Source organism: Takifugu flavidus, chromosome 20 (genome assembly GCF_003711565.1).
Source record: "Takifugu flavidus isolate HTHZ2018 chromosome 20, ASM371156v2, whole genome shotgun sequence".
NCBI lineage: Eukaryota > Metazoa > Chordata > Actinopteri > Tetraodontiformes > Tetraodontidae > Takifugu > Takifugu flavidus.
In genome coordinates, this window is record NC_079539.1 from 11,204,633 (window position 1) to 11,210,630 (window position 5,998).

The 5,998-nt window shown below is 41.4% G+C and overlaps 1 protein-coding gene across 4 annotated transcripts in view; it reads left to right on the plus strand.

The window, feature by feature from the left end:
- Positions 1-3,823, plus strand: part of dcc (DCC netrin 1 receptor) — a 113,598-nt gene extending 109,775 nt beyond the window's left edge. For all 4 annotated transcript variants that reach the window (XM_057018798.1, XM_057018799.1, XM_057018800.1 and 1 more), the window contains exon 29: positions 1-3,823. This exon is cut by the window's left edge and continues 460 nt beyond it. The gene's annotated coding sequence lies outside the window, so the exon portion shown is untranslated.
- Positions 3,824-5,998: the final 2,175 nt, after the last annotated feature.

Below are 5,998 nucleotides of genomic sequence, written 5' to 3' on the forward strand. Positions count from 1 at the left end.
AACGTCCCTCCTGTTTGACTTATTTGTGGTATTTATTCGCCTCCTTGGCTGAGTTTTTCCTGACTCAGTTGCTGTGACTGTACCTCACTTAGTTTTCATGATGGCTGTTGATTGTTCTTTTGGCTTTTGTTGGGTTTCTCTTTGTTAATCTTCACCCAGAATCTGCAGTAAGAAATTAAAGAAATCCACAGCTGCCAAAGTTTCACCATCCCATCATTTTCTGAACATCTGGGCCTGGTTTCTGTGGTGATGCCTTCCTGCAGGTCATTGAACCTCCTCCCTGTCCTCCCTTTTGAATTGGCTAAAGCATCTCCGTTGCTGTGGGGCACTCGTGGGAGTGTTTCTGCCTCCGCAGGGTAAAGACCTCCTGACAGACAACCTTCTTCTACCAGAGGAACTAACACAAAGTCTCCACCTGGACACTTTCATGTCCTCGTGTTTGAAGGTCCCCCTCTGGACAGCAGCTTCATGGCAAAGGTGCCTGTTCTAATCAGATCTTTGCTCTCGTTGACCGTGCATGTTGTGCACGTGTCGGTGTGGGTTGTGCTCCGGTTTCCTCCCACAGTCAACAAGCATTTGGGGAGATGCAAATGGCTGACTCTGGACCTGAGATGTGAATGTGGACGGCTGTCCTACATGTCCAGGCTGTGGCGCGCCCCTCACCCAGGGGCAGCTGCTACAGGACAGATCGGCATGTGACTAACACGCACAAAACCAGATCATAGAGCATTTTAATCACGTCAGTTTTTCCAGTCATCTCTTTGATCTTTTTTTAACACAACTACTTTTGTTAACTTTGTGCCCACACGAGACAACGCAGCTTCATTTTGAGCTTATTTCAATGTCCCACTTTTGTAGAAAAACAAGAAAAACACTCAAAAAACAAAGACAAATGGAGCATATTCCACGGGTACCGGTATATTTTTGCAGTTGGTGTCCCATCAGATCTGTGATTTATATTTCTACTTTTGTTTTTTCCACTTATACCACAAAATGGATATAAAGGAAAACACTGTAAACATTTCTGTAATTCTTTCATATGTTCTTCAGAAAAAAGAACCAAAAAATTGAACAAAAATGCAGATTTTAGGCAAATTCTGCTTTGTTTTTTTTAAAGATACACTGTAAAATAATCCCAATGGGTAACACTGATTCACCAGGATGTGGGTGGTGTTGAGATTTACCTCCTATCACAATTTTAAATACCATCAATTATCAAAGAGGAATATGTTTAAATATGTTTAAAAAATGCATTTTTAATCACCCGAGGGGGGAACCCCGGGACGTTAATGTGCTCCAGTAATACGTGTTGTCATTCCTTCCCCCCGTTGTTCCACAGAGGCATATTGGTATTCAGAGGTGGGTTGTGCACGCAAGCCTGCACGTGCTGGAATAAGGCTCGGAATTCATTACAACACTATTTCAAATATTATGATTCAAGCTCACGCTTTCCAAGTTATAGTGTTGGGGGTGGGGTGGGATCCCAGGGCAAAGGGGAGGGAAAGGTAGCATCTCTACAGAGTGAGCGGCGGCATGAAAGGTGAACGCTGGGATCAAACTCATCAGCGTGTTGTGGAGATTCATCGGGAGCCGTTTTCCATTCTCCCTCAGAGAGCAGAGCTGATCCCACACTGAGATCTGATTGGATGAGAGGAAATCGGGTTTTAACAGTAAACGCTGAATGAACCGGCGGCTTGAGGCGGTAGGTTTTATTCTTTTCATTGTCAAAGTGGGAAAGAAACCTAAAAGGGTCATATTAAATATTACAATGCTGTTTTTGATCATTTGATCCCATTCAGGGAAAATACAGATGTTGTCCTTTAAAAAAGAAAAATTCAGAATTGTTTTGAAATTGGTTATTTTGAGGAGACATTTTTTACTAATAGGAGATTTGAGAAGAAGAGAATAAAAAACTGCCCATTCTTACACATCTCTGGGAACCACAAGGGTTTAAGGCCTTTAGACATTGAATAATTGAATTTAAGTTGTCACAAATCGTGTTTTTATGTGCCTTTATGTTTCTGGTTTGTATTTTACTGCAGTTCTTCTCACTGAAATGAAAAAGATCGTTTTACTCCCAAGATTTTTTGCACCTGCAGAAGATGTTTTGTGCGCACAGCAGCAGGTGTTCATTAAAACTGCACTCCAGTGAGACACAATACAGTTAGAAGAATTAGACATTTTATTTCATCTGCCTTCAGTTCTTCTGTTTTAGTTCATCCCACCGTTGATCCTCACGGGGTTCTTTGGGTCATTGTGTATATTTCACTGCAGCAGAACAACAATAGTTGCTTCTTTTAGTGTACATTTCCTCTGGAGTAGTATATTTTTGGATTAAATCTAATATATTGTTGCTTTTGCCACCACTTTATTTTGAGTTCTGTTTAAATCTGTTATTTATTGTTATGGGACACTAACGACAATGTAATTTCAGAGCAAAGACAAATGCAACTTGTTTCAGTTTTTTCTTTCTATTTATTGCCTTAAATGGTATTTTCTAGAGAATATAAAAGGTTTTAAATGATTTTGGGCAGAACTGTCTCAACTGCATATTTTTTGTGTTTCCTAAACACTCTAGATTTTAGTATCTATGCAGTTTTCCTTCTGTCCTACATAATATTTGCATTTTGATTCCAGCGGAAAGGATTTTTTTGCCTAAAGGAAGATGTGCCAGCATTAATTTATCCCTAATAGGTTATTCTGCTCAAAGCAAAAGGTTAGCAAAACCTTTACCTAAAAGCTTTTATAATCTAAAATCAGGAAATGGCCAGGGACAAGCCTGCAGCATCACTGGTAAATGAAAAGACAAAACAACAAGTGTTGACTTACTTTAATGTCACAGTGGTGACAGATGTAATAATTACTGGGTTAAGGCAACATTTAAATTGGGCTCAGATCTATTCAACAGCCGCTATGCCCACACCGAACCCACGGTGTAGAATTGGTCGTTTGGTTTTTTAAACTGTCACATTTACGTTGCCACAATTCATTTATAGCAAATGAAAATATGTTCTGCTGGAACACAAACAGGTCTTTACTTATCAGAGTCAAAGATCCACAAACACACCGAGAAAGTATGGTATGTGCCTGATCATCGATCGTTCAGGGGCGACTGTATGAGGCTCATAGAACAGAAGCCTGATGTGATAAGGGAGGAACTGGAGGGATCAGCTCCTGCATTTCAAAGGGAAACTCCACTTTATTATGGTCTTTCTTAGGGCACTTTGACCCACTGTTGGAACCAGCGGGGCTCAAATAAGGGACAAATGGCACCGTTAAAGAGTTATAGGAACATTGACTGTAGCCTGATACTGTAGTGAAATTGAGTCTATCAGTCTGTCTGGCAGGCTGTTCGTGTGCGATGGTTAACAAAAGAAAAATAATGGGATCTGTGGGAACAAATGAAAAAAATGAATTAGACCTCATCTCAGCAGGGTGAAAGGGGCCAAATTAAAATCGCCCTTATCTTCTCTCACACAGACAATTACTTCATTTCCAGGACATCATGGATTGACAGAGCTGTAACGCTGAGTACATAGGTTCTGTCCTGTCATAAATAATGTCCAAACCTAGAGTCATTATAACCAAATTAGCTTAGCGATATTTAAGTGTGTACATTTTTGTTATTTTAAGTAAGGAGAGGAATTATGATGGTGATGATGAAGATGTATCTCAGATTAAGTAAAGTTTCTATCCACAATGTTGTATACAATTGCTGGTTTTGTAATGCACTGTAGAGCAGTCCCATGGTCCTTTTTATAGAAACGTTATTTCAATTGTGCATTCTTTTTCTTTGGTAATTAAAGTTTTGATACAAAATAAAGCTGCCGTGTGAACACATTTATTGGAAATGATAATGGAAAGGTTTGCCACATCAAACATCGTGTGTTGACTTTTCGCCTTTGAAATTCCCAAAGTCTCAATCCAATTGACTACCAGATCATTGCTCCCCCTCCCCTGGCTACTGACAGGACTTAAAGAAGCATCGCTACTAGTGCTTTCCAGTTGTACTCGCAAGTGGGAAAAACTGAAAACACCCATGAGGTCCAATTTCCTACCAGTAAAGGGGGAGGATCCCCATGTGTGAATAATGTAAAAGCTTCTAATTCTAACCCGAAACCCTTCCCCTAACCCAACTTCCATTGGAATCAAACAGGCAGGTTGCCATGAGAGACATTGGCATCAGAGCAGAGGAAAATGTGCTGTTGGTTTGGGCTCAGCCATCAACACCAACAACCCTGAAACTGAGTGCAGAGGGAACGGCCAGATATCAGCAGCGACAGGGGCTAGATTATGGTTCTCCTCCCACTGAGCATCCACCTTTGACTGTGTGGTTTCATGTGTTCTGGCCAAGAATCCCACTGTCCACAGCTTCTAGACTTTAGCAGCATTAGCTGGAGTCCTTAAACCTCCTGGAAAGCTAATTCTGGACAAGGCAGTAACAATTTACAGCAATTCTAAAAAGCTGCCTTCTCAAGTTGTCAGGTTTCATGTCAGTGACTCGTATCAGAAAAGCTGAGTTGATTCAAGAGGCATTGTATGCCAGAAGAGGAGCACCTGGTTACCAAGGAAACACACTCAAATTGTCCACCCCCAAACCAAATGTTACGTTTTGGTTTTCTGCAGAACCGAAAGCAGGCAAAACGCAGTCCAAAAAGCGATTCTTTATTAAAAGATCAATTTGGCAGTCCTCCTGGACTTCAGGGGAGCACTGGTCCAGTCCTCCGGGGCGCAGAGAGAGCTCCAGCGCAGAGCCAACATGGGAGTCAGGTCCTGCACGTTCTCCACTCCATTATGGCAGCATGGAGACCTCGAACAAGCAGGAAGAAGAGTTTCAAACAACCACTAACAAGGAGACAGGAGTCAGATTTACCATTCAGATACAATAACTCTTCAACACTGGTAGACAGGCGCTCCATCCTTAAATAGGTGGTCTGATGTAGACTGCCGACAGGTGTACCTGCCTGCAGCGGCAGCTGTAGCAAATCATCAGCTCCTCCATGCCCCCTGTAGGATGAAACAAGCAGGACCACAATGACACATGACCCAGAACTCTAGACCCCAACACCAAAATTTGCATCCAAAACTTTGGGATCAAAGGAAAGCTGAGGAAGAAGCTCTGGCCCCTACATGGTCTAAGTGTGGAGGCTGTCTGCCATTGACATGAATTCTCTGGTGGAGAAAAGACCAATATCACTAAATCTGGCTGTGGTAGTTTTTAGCTTGGTGATGCTGTTGGATGTGCCAGCTGCCACACCTGAAGAGAAGATTCTGAAATGCTTAAAAACACTGGACTTTCCACAAGACTGCTCACAGTTCAGAAAGTTACATTATTTCTTTTAAAACCATCGACTGTGAAAGCTCTCTCTGACAGAAACTGCAGTGGTGTCTAGGCTGAAACAATGGGGATTATTTTGTACGATTGCCTGTTGTGTGGCTTCTCTTTGAAATGTCAACTTGTTGTTTTCGACTTCTCAGTTTTTTTATCAGAAATCATCAGTGTAGCTTCTATGTTTAGCAAAAGTTAGCTTTGAGAGAAGTGTACACTCCGAATATTGGAGAAACATTTCAAACAAGTATTAAATCAATGTTGCTTTAATTAACAATCCAGTAATATCAATAATATCAAGTAAAACGTACACATAGTATCACTGAATAATTGCTGCATGTAGGGGGGCCACAGACATCCGCTGCCTTCAACAGAGTCACAGTGAAAGAAAACTAAATAAAGAAATAGGTGCGATAGTGACACATGAGAGGGACGAGACAGCAGTTCAAACCAAACAGAAATACAAACATTTCCGATAGTGATTACACTGTCAACTGGAGTGAAGCCAGCGTAGCGGAATATATATGAATGATCAGTCTGCAGGACGTCAAGAACTTTATTGTTTTATTGTGTTTCACCGTCCTCCAAATGCAGAGCAGAGAATTTTCCTGGAGCCTCTCACTCAGCTCTAAAGTCGAAGCCATATTGTAACTGATAGACACGAAGTTG